At 35.6% G+C, this 13,259-nt stretch overlaps 1 pseudogene across 1 annotated transcript; it reads left to right on the top strand.

The window, feature by feature from the left end:
* Nucleotides 1-439: 439 nt before the first annotated feature.
* On the top strand, nucleotides 440-9,646 carry LOC115955363 (annotated as a pseudogene). The gene is made up of 8 exons (XR_004084119.1): nucleotides 440-601; nucleotides 1,434-2,596; nucleotides 2,768-2,884; nucleotides 8,037-8,197; nucleotides 8,294-8,504; nucleotides 8,641-8,876; nucleotides 8,956-9,103; nucleotides 9,178-9,646. The product of XR_004084119.1 is annotated as a G-type lectin S-receptor-like serine/threonine-protein kinase At4g27290 (transcript).
* Nucleotides 9,647-13,259: the final 3,613 nt, after the last annotated feature.

The raw sequence follows: 13,259 nt of genomic DNA, 5'->3' as shown, positions 1-13,259 counted from the left end.
CGTTGTTTTTATTTTTTTTATAGGGTTTGTGTGTAAAATAATCAGTATTCTATAAAATTTTACTGACAAATAACACTTAGCCTTCATTTGGGAAGTGCATTTTGCATGTTTTCCAGTGGAAGCGTTTTTTTTTATGTGGGTCCTATGCATTGTTCACGGAATCCATAAGTATCTTCATTCAGCAACTTTTTCTTTCATATAATTAAAAATTATTTTGTTATAATATTTTCAATTTTTAGTAATAAATGATATCCAAACGGACTATTATATTTTGACTTTTAGTTTTTTTATTTTTATTTTTAAGTTCAAAATAGAGCTAAAAAGACAGTTAAATCTTAAAAGTCTCTAATCTACTGTCTACAGACTACAGATACAAAGTAATTTATCCAAAAAAAAGAAAGTAATTTCCCCTTTTTTATTAGTTAAAAAAAAAAAAAAAAGTAATTTATAAACAGAAACAGTCAGACCGGAGCTCTTTAGCTCTCTCTCTCAATCGAGCGCGGGCCATTTTCAGCAAGGAGCAGACCAGCTGTTCGTCTACTGACCACACCGACGAGAGGAAGTGCCTTTGCAAATGCCGCCGATCGAAGCCCATTTTCAGGTATCGTACCTGTGGGTTAGATCGTTCTGGTTAGCCTTTTGGGACTGTGTGGGATTGGTTCGGTTTCTTTGGTTGTGGACATTCTTATCGTCTCTTACTTGTTATTTTAGTTGAATCTTGAAATGGGTATTGGCTTATGTGCCTGTTTTTATATATTATTGTTCTTGGCTTGGAATTATTAGTATTATCGTTTCTTACTGAATAATTTTGACGTGAACATTTGCTTAAATTTTTAACCTGAGTATAGTAATAAGTGTATTTGAAATTGGTTTCTTTCAATTCTGTCACAAAGAAAGTCAGAATTTAATAAGTTGTATATTGTGAAGGTATTCTTTAAAACAGGTGGGTTGGTGCTTTGGGTTTGGGTCTTGAAATATAAATAAAGAAATAAATTATATGTAAAATGAAATAGAGTCCGGTATGAATGTTCAACAATGCCAAATGGGTGCAAAAGCTAATATAAAACTTTGAATTCTCATATAGTCCATGTGACAAAGAACCTGTCTTTTTCAATTTCAAGACAAAATTGCTTTTATTAACGTGCGGACTACGGTTATACTGGTGAAGAAAAAAAAAATCCATGTTTTGTGGAAAATTCGTAGTGTGGAAAAGTCAAGTAAGGAGGCGTTATTGACAGATTTCATCAATGCGTAAACATATCTGAAATTGCTCCTCCTTCTCATTGTTTAAGTATGAGTGATAAGCAAGGGGGGTGTGAAACTAAACAATCAATGGGCATTCTTTCTTTTATTTTTCTGCTTACTTATTTACTCTTTTTGTTCTTTAAAGTCTCCTTTGCAATAGATAGCATTACCCCATCTCAATCTATTAGTGATGGAAGAACGCTGGTCAGCAAAGATGGAAGCTTTGAACTGGGTTTCTTCAGTCCTGGTAGTTCCAAGAATCATTACTTGGGAATATGGTACAAGAGTATCCCAGTTAAAACTTTCGTTTGGGTTGCAAACCGACTCAACCCAATCACTGACTCATCTGGCTTGTTGAAAATAAACAGCACAGGCAATCTTGTGCTTATGAGTCAGAATGAGAGTGTTGTTTGGTCGATAGGATTACAAAAACAAGCTAGGAATCCTGTGTTACAGCTATTAGACTCTGGAAATCTTGTACTAAGAGATGGAAATTCAGGAATCTTTCTGTGGGAGAGCTTCGACTATCCGTCTGATACATTTTTACCAGGAATGAAGATGGGATGGGACTTAAGGAAAGGTATTAAGTGGCGTCTTACAGCATGGAAAAGTCCAGATGATCCATCTCCTGGGGATTTCACATATGGGATAGAAATGCATCCATACCCCGAGCCTGTTATTCAGAAAGGGACCAGCAAGTTCTACCGTACAGGCCCATGGAATGGTCTTCAGTTCAGTGGTTCACCGGATCTAAAGCCCAATCCAATTTACGACTACTTCTTTGTTTCGAATGAGTATGAAGTGTACTATACCTACAACCTCAAAAATAAATCAGTAATCTCAAGAATAGTTTTGAACCAAACTAGCAATACACGTGAACGCTACATATGGATTGAAGCTAGTCAAGTTTGGCATCGCTATACATCAGTACCTAGAGACTATTGTGACTATTACGGCCTTTGTGGATCCAATGGAAATTGTATCATTAGTGGATCACCGGTCTGCCAATGTTTACAAGGATTCAAGCCTAAATTACCGGAAAAATGGAGCTTAATGGACTGGTCTCAAGGTTGTGTACGCAATAAACCTCTGAGCTGCGATAAAGATGGATTTCTCAAATTTGTTGATTTGAAATGGCCAGATACTTCATATTCTTGGGTGAATCAAAGTATGAGCCTCAATGAATGCAGGGCCAAGTGCTTGAACAACTGTTCATGTATGGCTTATACAAACTCAGATATCAGAGGAAGTGGTAGTGGCTGTGCCATGTGGTTTGGTGATCTAATGGATATTAGACAGTTTCCTTCTGGTGGGCAAGATTTATACATCAGAATGCTGGCTTCAGAGCTAGGTATGAAGTTAATTTTGTAATAAGAACTCCTTATTGAAGCTAATTATTGTTTCCATTATGCTTTTCATTCCGATTTGATTTTGTTTCCTGCAATCCTTTCCTTTCAGTTTCATATCTATTAGCTTTAGTTTAACTACATTTTTCTTTGTCGTGTCAATTTCAACCATGAAGAGGCAAGTCATGTTCATAAGATAAATAAAGCAGTGATAGTTGCTGCCACCCTTGCTGCAGTTTGTGGAATGCTCTTAGTTGGCCTTTACATTTGCAGAAGCAGAACAAACTTAAAAGGTAAAATAACTTTACTCTGCAAACCATTGCATACATATGGTAGCATTCTCCCATGGAATCACTTGATAGGCCTTTTGCTTTTAAACAGGATCTCTTTGTCAATATGCAAAATCTACTTATTTCCATTTGATAATACAAAATTTGGAACAAGGATTGGTATGAGGTATACTACAATCATGTTAAATGTTTCAGTGCACTCCAAAAGAATTTCACAGACTTTAACAGTGTCATTAGACTAAGCAAACTTTGGACAATTTTTTGGGTTCTAATTTCGTGTCAGCAGAAGCAAATACACACAAACAAGAAATAAAAGCATTCACACAATACAATATTTGACATGGTTTGGCCTTTTTCATGCATACACTCATTTGTATATCAACCAAAATCCATTGTTAATGACATGGGATACAACAATACTAAATTTAGCCACACACAAAAACTAATATGCTCTCACAAACAACATGCACAATTCCAAGGCTCTAATTCTTCCAATTATGCTCTCCCACTCAAGAAATAGATATATTTTTAACTCATATACTCTTCAAAAAAACTCATTCCAAGATCTTCAAAGACTCTTCTTCTCTCCCCATGTAAGAGAACCTCATGGGCAAACAACACCAAACCCTTAATATATATGACTCCCACTTTGATTCCTCATTGAGTAAGGAATAGAACGTTACTTCGTTGCCAAGCAATACCAATTTCTTGAACCACTAATTACTTGTCAAAGAAGTAATTCCTTATCTGCCATAGTCTAGCCACTTCTGAATGCAAATGACCTTACCATTAGGATGCCCTTGACCTATTCATGCCACGCATGCACAACTTTGGACACCGTTCCTCGGGCCATGCAAAGATATTTATTATAGTGCTTCTATAAGAAAACGTTTAAATACTAACTATGTAAATGTTTAAGATTTAGAAAACTAAAGTGAGAAAAACTTTGGGATATACAACTCACTTGCACTTGCTTCACACTCTAGTGGCATTGTGCCAAAGTTTTAAAAAGCAAATTAATGTTCAAAGAATCAGAAAAGGGAAAGGTCCAAGGTTTGAGTCTGGTTGAATCTTAATGATATACAATTTACTAGTTAATTAAAATACAAATAATTGTGTTACATTTGTTAAAATTATCAAAATTGACAAAAAAATATCTAAAGAAATTTAAACAACTTTCAAATGAATTTTAGCTATTTTTATTAGGTTAATAGAAAATAATAAAGCTAAAAAAAAAATTTTGTTTGGTAGTCCTTTAAGAATAAAGCAGTTTCGTTTAAAATAAGTCTATTTTATAAATAGATTCATAAATATCTCGTTGAAATACAAAGGCACAATTCTTCAATCACAAATAAATTTAGTTAATACAAATTCAATGGTACTAATATATTGAGAGAAAGAGAGGTTATATAATAAAATAAAAACCTATTAATCCTGTAAGAGAACAATAAATATAATAGTTATTCCATTAAAGTCACAACAAAACCAACTGCCTTATGGTACGTGACGCTAATTTAAGGGCAGATGCCTGAGGTTTGAATCCCCACAGCGTGTGTCCTTTGAAAGTTTTCTTAGAAAAATGTTACTACCTCGAACAAGTTGAACTATGAACGGTTCAACTGGTGGTTAGGGTGGTTCACTGATTTTGTTTAGCATGCAGGGTTTATATATATATATATATATATATATATAAACTGGATTGGTTGTCGCTTTGTGGTAAACCCAATCAGATTGGGCAGTCTGGTTTGGGTTTAAAAACCATGAGTCATGCTGTCCAGTAAGCTTTGCTTGACCAGCCCTCAATGCTCCTACTCTAGCTTTGTGATGAATAGAACAAGATTATTTATAGGCCATGGAGCGATTGGTTGAGCCATGCATGGTGTTGCTGAGCAGGTCATGCACCTTGTGCAACTTAAATTTTCTGCCTAAAACTGTCTTCTCAAATAGTCAAGGCCTTCATTGGGTGGTCTTGGTGTCCTTGGAAAGTTTATGAAACCTACTTTCTAGTGCCTCGTCATTTGTGTAGTTTTGTACAATGATCCAAGGTTATAGTCTTGTAAAGTTAGGTTGTCGGTGAGGCAATTTTGACCCAATCATAGATTTTTGTCGGCTTTCCATTTTAGTGCAAAAAACCTGGTAATCCAAACTTCCTCAAAAAAATCGGGCTTAGCCAAGTTGTACAGAATTTTGACTAGTTTCTTGAAGTACATGCCTTTTGAAATATCATTAAGCAATTTGTGGCAACTTAGTACGCAGATTTAGTACCCAAAGATGATTTTGGGACTTACAATATGCATTTCCTAATTTTCAGATTTTTTCACATAAAATTACTGACAATTTGAACTTCCATGTAAAAATTCAGTTTAACCAAGTTGTAGAAAATTTGCATGGTTTAAGAAAGTTTTAGAAAATTTTACATAGTTTAAGAAAGTAAATGTTCTTTAGATGAACTATGTGTGGATCGAAACAACTTTGCGTGGAATGGTTCTAGTGCAGTCTGATTTTGAAAAAGAAATCCATGATTATCAAAGAATACATCCACTTTCATTCTCTTAATTAACAACCTTCCTGTTGCCCCTTTAACTCAAATGACTTATCATTATAAAGCTTTAATAGTGCCAAAGTTGCACTTCCAACTTCTTGACATTAAAAGTCATGATCACGGCAACGTAACCTGAGCCAGTTTTGATTATTTTTTGTGAGTGTGAGTGGTTCTTTTGGAGTTTCCATGTCCAAAGCATATAAAATCAAAGTTTATATTTATTTATTTTTTTTCTGTGATCTTTCCAATGGTTTCCAGTTTGCATCAATTCGACAACGGTTGGCCCTGTTTTGAGCCATTTTCCCTTAATTTCATGATATTTTGCTTGTTCCAACTTTGATTGTAGCCTGCAAATAGTTTTGATTTTTGATTTTATTTTTTTCTTTCTTTCTTTTTAGAATGGAACGAAATTCATGCCGATCAGACAACAGAGCTCTAGTTAAACTTTGGTCAAAATTAGTCAAATTTGCAGTTTGACCATAAGTCGATAGAATATACTGGTTTGATGCCTAGTATAGGTAAACAAGTACGTTTGGACCTTAGAAAACCCTCAGTCAAACTCAGACAAAGTTGGTCAATCCTAGGGTTGGACCTTAGAAAAACCTCAGTCAAACTCAGACAAACTCAAACTCAAACATGTACATTTGGACATCGATAAACCCTTGGTCAAATTTCTTTGCAGTTGATTAATCCTAAGGATTGTAATTTGAAAGTCGATCGGTCAAATTTGGTTGAAGTTCATTAATCCTAGGGATTTGTAATTTGACACAAATAAATTTTTTCTCCATTAGATCGGGGCAAAATATGGGGATAGTGGGGGTGGTTGGTGTACAAAACTGGTGTCAGGGACCTATGGTGTTAGTGTGTGGAAATCCATTAGAAGTGGTTGGTTGGCCTTTTTTAAATTTCTTTGGTTTGATGTGGGTGATGGTACTAGCATAAAGTTCTAGGAGGATGTATGGTGTAGGGATTGTTCTCTTAAGGACGCATTTCCAAAATTGTATAGCATTAGTTGGGCAAGGGAGTCTTCTATGTCGGAGGTCATGTGTTTCTCTAATGGGAGGCCTCATAGGGACTTTCAGTTTCGTCATCTAGCTCAGGATTGGGAGGTAGGCTCATTGGCTTGGATGTGATTTCTTCCACGAAGGTGCGAGGTGTTGGTGCTGACAAACTTTGCTAGAAGCTAGCAATGAGTATAGGTTTTGAGGTTCGAGATTTCTATCACTCTTTATCTCCTTATTATGTCCTTTGTTTTCCTTGAAAAATGATATGGTAATCGAAGGTTCCTTTTAGATTAGCGCTCTCTTCTTAGATTAGCGATCTTAACTACAGATAATCTTTGGAAGAGGAATATTGCAGTGCTGGATTGATGCTTTATGTATAAAAGGTGTGGGGAATTGGTGGATCGCCTTCTTCTTCATTGTCCTATAGCATATGAGTTGAGTTCTATGGTATTTTGTTTGTTTGGTATCCTTTGGTTTATGGCGTATAAAGTTAGTGGGCTGCTAGCTTCTTGGCAAGGCAGGTTTAGTAGACATCGAAATATTGATTTATGGAGTTTTGTGCCGCATTGTTTGTTTTGGTGTTTATGGCGGGAACAAAATGCTAGATGATTTGAGGATTGTGAACGGCCTATTCTTGACATTAAGTTTGTCTTTTTCCGTACCCTCCTTGATTGGAGTTTAATTATGCCATCTTGTTCTTGTTTATCTCTCCCTGATCTTATTGATCGTTGTAATCTAGGTTCTTAATTTCTACCGTTGTAGTACACTTCCAATGTGCTTAGTTGGTTTTTTTTCTTAATAAAAATTCTTACGTTACTTATCAAAAAAGAAAAAAAAGATCGGGGCAAATTGATTTGGTCACTTTTGACTCGGTAGTTTAGGTTTGGAATTGACCAAAGATATGTTTTTGGAAACTCGGGTTATATACGTGTGTGTGTGAATATATTTCTTTTTCTTTTTCTTTTTCTTTTTAAATTTTAAATTAAGAGTGTCAAAATGGTGATGGGACACATGAAAAACACCCAAACCAAAATCAAAATAGAACTTTTAAGGTAATTTCTAACCTATTGTGTCTAATTTGAAGCGGTGGGATTTGTTTTACTAATTGCACAAAACCATGCTGCCCTCTAAAAGTCCATAGAAATTTTAAGATATAGACCTTTTTAATCTTGAGTTTCAAGTGGATATTCTTGAATAGCCAAGGTACTCATTTTAGTAGATATCTGTAGGAGTGACTAAAATAGCAAAGCGCTTATACTGGACTTAAACTGATACAGGCATAATTTGGAAAGCTTTATAGTTTGTTTTTGTTAAGTACTTTGATTTATTTTAGATCACTTATATAAGCACTGCTACATATTTTATTTATTTTCGTATTAGTCTCATTGTTCAAGTGGGATACTATCTTTATGGGAGAAATAAATTGTTTATATAAGATATGAAGAAGATTGTGCTTTCATGATAGAAGATAGTCATACGATATTTTGTTTCCAGCTTAACTAGAATGTATATCCAATCTTATTATTTGTAGTTTCCTTTATATCTTAACTTTTATCTCATAATTACGCCATGCCTATTCTTTTTTTACTGAATTTCTTTTCTATCTCAGTAAAAACAGAGAGAAGTGGAATTATGGATTATCAGAACAATGAAGGCCATAACGAAGACCTTGAGCTCCCTTTCTTTGACCTATCCACAATAGTTTGTGCCACTGAGAACTTTGCAATCAACAAGAAGATTGGTGAAGGTGGTTTTGGATCTGTTTACATGGTAAGTTTGTGATGTACAAAAGCAATTAAAATGATGAAGCACTCTTTTATTTTGTTTTGCTTTCAGAATTTAGCAATCTGCAAATGAGAATTTCAGGGTATACTAGAAGATGAACGAGAAATTGCTGTCAAAAGGCTTTCAAGGAGTTCTGGACAAGGATTGAATGAATTCAAAAATGAAGTAAGACTAATTTCCAAGCTTCAACACCGAAATCTTGTAAAACTTCTTGGTTATTGCATTCAAGAAGAAGAGAAACTGCTGGTTTATGAATACATGCCCAACAAAGGCCTGGACTCCTTCATTTTTGGTTTGGATCCCTTAAACCTAATACACTCTGCTAGTTGGTGTAATTATGTGATCAATATTTCTTAAAATGTAGAAATTTTCCAAATTTTGGTTGAAATAAGGGTATATAAAATTAACTTGAACCATATACTTACCAGATCAAATGAAAGGCAAATTGTTAGATTGGTCCAAGCGCTTCCACATTATGTGGGATTGCTCGGGGGCTTCAATATCTTCACCAAGATTCTAGATTGAGAATTATACATAGAGATCTCAAGGCAAGTAATGTTTTACTTGATAGTGAGATGAGTCCTAAAATTTCAGACTTTGGCATGGCTAAAACTTTTGGAGGAGATCAGTCAGACGGAAACACAAAGAGAGTGGTTGGAACTTAGTAAGTTTCATTGATATTATCTATATGTAAATCTACATTTCCAACTTAATTTTTACTTAAAAATTGTGATGCCCTGCAATGGTTACATGGCACCAGAATATGCTTTTGATGGACTCTTCTCAACAAAATCTGATGTCTTTAGTTTTGGGATTTTATTGTTGGAGATCATAAGCGGGAAGAAAAGTAGAGGGTTTTATCATCCAAACAAGCATAACCTTATTGGACATGTAAGTATCAAATTATTAGATTACTTATCTAGATACGTTGGACAAATGAATGACAACTATGATCTTTTATTTAGGCATGGATACTGTGGAATGAGGGCAGGCCTTTGGAATTGCTTGATGAATTTTTGGGAGAATCATGCACAATGTCAGAAGTATTGCGTTGCATCCATCTAAGTCTCTTATGCGTGCAACAACGTCCTGAGGATAGACCAAGCATATCTTCTATCGTTGTGATGCTAGGCAGTGAGAGTGCATTGCCTCAACCCAAACAACCTGGTTTCTTCTTGGAAAAGGATTCAAGTGAAGGGCAATTTCTCATGAGTAAACGCAAATCTTCTTCAACCAATGAAATCACAATCACATCGTTGGAGGCTCGCTAACAATTTTTTACCAATATCATACAACATTGTCAATGTAGAATTATAATCATCATCAAATATTGTAAACTGTATTCCTACTCTCAAGTAAGAGAGTCCGCATCAGTGGATATAAAATTTTGTAAATTTTGCAACAAAAAAAAAAAACCTACATTTTCTATTTTACACCCTCATTTTTACAAAACACTCACATCAAGTTGTCTATTCTACACATTTATTCAATAAAATATTCATCTTCACACTTCTCTCTAGAACCCTCTCACAGACCCATCACAACCCAAGCCACCATCAACGATCAATCCATACCCACCATCAACCCACCCAATCACCATCATTAACCCACCATCATCAAGTATCAGCATCAGTCACCATCATCAAGCACCATCATCAGCCACCATCATCAACCCACCATCATCAAGCGCCATCACCCCAAAACCTATTGATCAAACAAAAAATCCCAAAACTAATTAAACAAAGAATTAAAAAGATCAAAACCCTAAAACCCACTGATCAAATAGAAAATCCCAAAACTGATCAAACAAAGAATTAAAGAGGATCAAAACCCCAAAACCCATTGATCAAACAGAGTTTTGGCGGCGATCGGTGGTCGCATAGCGAGAGCTTTGGCAAGTGAGTTTCGAAAGATTGCATCAGTGAGTGAGCTTTGACGAGTGAGCTTCTATGGTGATCGATGGTGGCACGGCGAGAGTGGGCTTGCTTCGGAGATTAGTGGCATGGCTTGCTTTGGAGATCAGTGGTGGCTTGCTTCGGAGATCAATGAGGTGAGAGTAAGGGACCAGAGATAAAAAGAGAGAGAGAGGTGAGAGTGAGATGCACCAGAGAGAAAGAGAGAGAGTGGGGTGAAGGAGAGAGAAAAAAATAGCAAAATATTAAATGCAAAGTTATAATAATCGTGTATATATGCACAGTTACTGTAGCATTTTTGCATTTATGCACAATTTTACACCCATTGATGTGGGTGTTTTTTTGGTCATAATGTGTAAAATGAACTACTTTTTGTATTTTGTAAAATTTTGCAACCATTGATGTGGTTGCTCTAAGCCATGTCCATTTATTCAAATGAAGGTAACTTTTTTTTCTTCTTTTTGGTAGCCAAGTTCATTAAATCAAGAAGCCATGTCCATAGGACATGCCCATCGCATTCAAAAAGCATTAATACACTAGGAGGGTTTTAAGAAAATAACAAAATATAGTTTCAGATTGGTCCCTTTTCGTGCTAGGTCATATTCACACCTATTGGTTTCCTTGAAGCAATGGACAATCGTGGTCTACTGTACTAAATTTTGGTTATAAGCTCCCTACAATTAGCCACAATTGAAGATAGAACGTTATTAGCATACCAACTACAATCCTTGCATCATGTTCCACTTCAACAACCTGCGACTGAATACATAATTAAGACAATCTCTAGTAAGTCCTCGATGATCTCTAATATTGGTAGTTTAACCACGTCCTCGATGATCTCTAATAAGACCTCCAACTTCTTCTAGCTAGGGATTTCCTAGGGACAACTAATCTATGTTGAGCTTAAACCAATTGAGTTCTAGCTTATCCCACTTGACAATGTTGGTCCACTTCGGCTGAGAATGGATTTGGGAAAATATTTTACACCTTGATGTGTGTTTGGGTGCACACGTAAAATTTGGTCAAATTGAAAACTATTTCATTGATTGTAAAATTCGGCACCCAGACCCGTAAAATCAATTACACATGCGATTTACCTTCAAACTCAGTTTTACGGATTGAAAATTTGAAGAGAGAGAGAGAGAGAGAGAGAGAGCAATAATGGAAAGCCACCATCTTCGTCCACCCAAACCCGAATCTAGTCAGATTGTGCTGCCTTAACACTCTCCACGCACTGGTAAGTATTCTATATCCTTTTCTTCCTTTCTTTTCTCTTGTCTTCCTTGGCTTTTCATTTCGACCTCAACCCACGATCAGCTCGCCCATCTTGCTTAAACCCATCTTCGATTAGCATGATCAAATTGAGCAGCCATGTGTCATACCTGATTTGCCTAGTTAAAAAACTCACCATCGTGACCTCAAACCCACGATCTGCTATATTTATTTATTTATGTGTGTGTATATATATATATATATATATATATATTTTTATAGTTAGGTATGTATTTATTTGACCTCAAAATTAATGTACATAATGTTATCTACAATAAGTGTTTGTAAAGGGTAATGGCAACTTGTGAATATTTTGGTAAACCGAATTTAGCAATGTTCTTGAATTGGGCTCAGTATTTATGTTAATTTGGATGGTTTAACAACAATTATTGTGGACACTTTGCTAAGATATGGTTGAATGGGTCTACACTATCTTGTATTGCAGGAAGTTTTTTGGAAAATAACATCTTCTTGCTTACACACTTGATTGAATGGTATGTCAAATAATTTCGTATGCTAAAAATTTATGTCATAATGCTAAATATGTATGCCAATTTTGGTTTTTTAACTGTTTATCCTAATGACCAGTTAAAAGGTAAGACATACGTTGTTTTTATCGGTCATGTGCTTGGTGTGTACAACACATGGGAAGAAGCCCGTGCCCAGGTTCATCAATATTATGGAGTAGATCACAAGGTGTTTAAGCATAAAATGGATGCAAAAGTGGCTTTTATGAAGTTTTGGCAAATTGATGGTGGGAATGTGTAACATGATTCTTCATCCAGTACATATTCTATTCCTTCCAGTGCAAGTTCCAGAACTCCTTCAAGTGAAAAGAGCCCCTACTACACAGGAGATGTTAAATACGATTTATTGAAATATCAAATAGATATCGCAATTGAGCAGTGGTGTTAGGACATATGTGTTTCACATGTTAGAATCATATGTCACTATTTTATGTTATTGGCTAATCCTTTGACAAAACGCACTTTTCTTGTAATTGGGTAGTTCTAGGATGTGTTCAAATACTTCAAGAAACAAGGTTTCAAGATCAAGTGTTGAAGTTATCAAGTCTATCCAAGAAACAAGCTGAGAAGTGCAAATTCATTAAGTCTCTACAGTTGGCTCGACAGCTGCATCTATCGAGGTTTAAGAAAGCTACTCAAGCCTGTATGCTCGATAGCTGCTTGATAGCTTATCTGTCGAGATTTAAGAAATTCAGAATTCTGATTTGATTTCTTAAAATCCATGATTATGTGTTTAGGTCTTCTTTTCTCCTAACCCTAAACATATAAAATGATTATTTTAAGGGCCATCAAGTAGTTCACAAGTTGCACAAGCATTAAGCAAACTTTGTTAAAGCAAATTATGACTGGAGACGAAGTTCTTGCCCTAGTTCATCTCTTTCTCTTGAAAAAGTTGCTGTGTATGTGCACCATAGGGTTTTGTAACCAAGCATTTTCTTGATTTTCATTGTGTGGATGAACTGAAGAATTTTGTAGTCAACAACCTTCTTAGTTGGTGATTGAAGTCGCGTATTGGGATCCGTGCAATTGGTTAGTCACATACTTGGGAGCCGTGTTCAAAAAGGGAAACTGTCACTACAGAACAAGTCCAATTGGGTATTGGGGTAAGGGTTCAACTGTAGGTTTGTAAGGTACTTGGGATTCCTTTACTTGTAACCGTTTGTTGTGATAATAGTGGAGTTTTGGGAGTGGTGACTTGAAAATCACCCGGTGGGGTTTTTGCCATTAGGTTTTGCCCATTCATAGACAAATCACTGTGTCATTTATTTTCCGCTTCATACTTAGTTTATTGGTGATTTGTTTGTGCTACCATGCATTTTGCATGTTAATTTGATT

Source organism: Quercus lobata, chromosome 8 (assembly GCF_001633185.2).
Source record: "Quercus lobata isolate SW786 chromosome 8, ValleyOak3.0 Primary Assembly, whole genome shotgun sequence".
Classification (NCBI taxonomy): Eukaryota; Viridiplantae; Streptophyta; class Magnoliopsida; order Fagales; family Fagaceae; genus Quercus; species Quercus lobata.
Note: the sequence above shows the minus strand (reverse complement) of the source record. Positions and strands in the feature narration are given on the sequence as shown.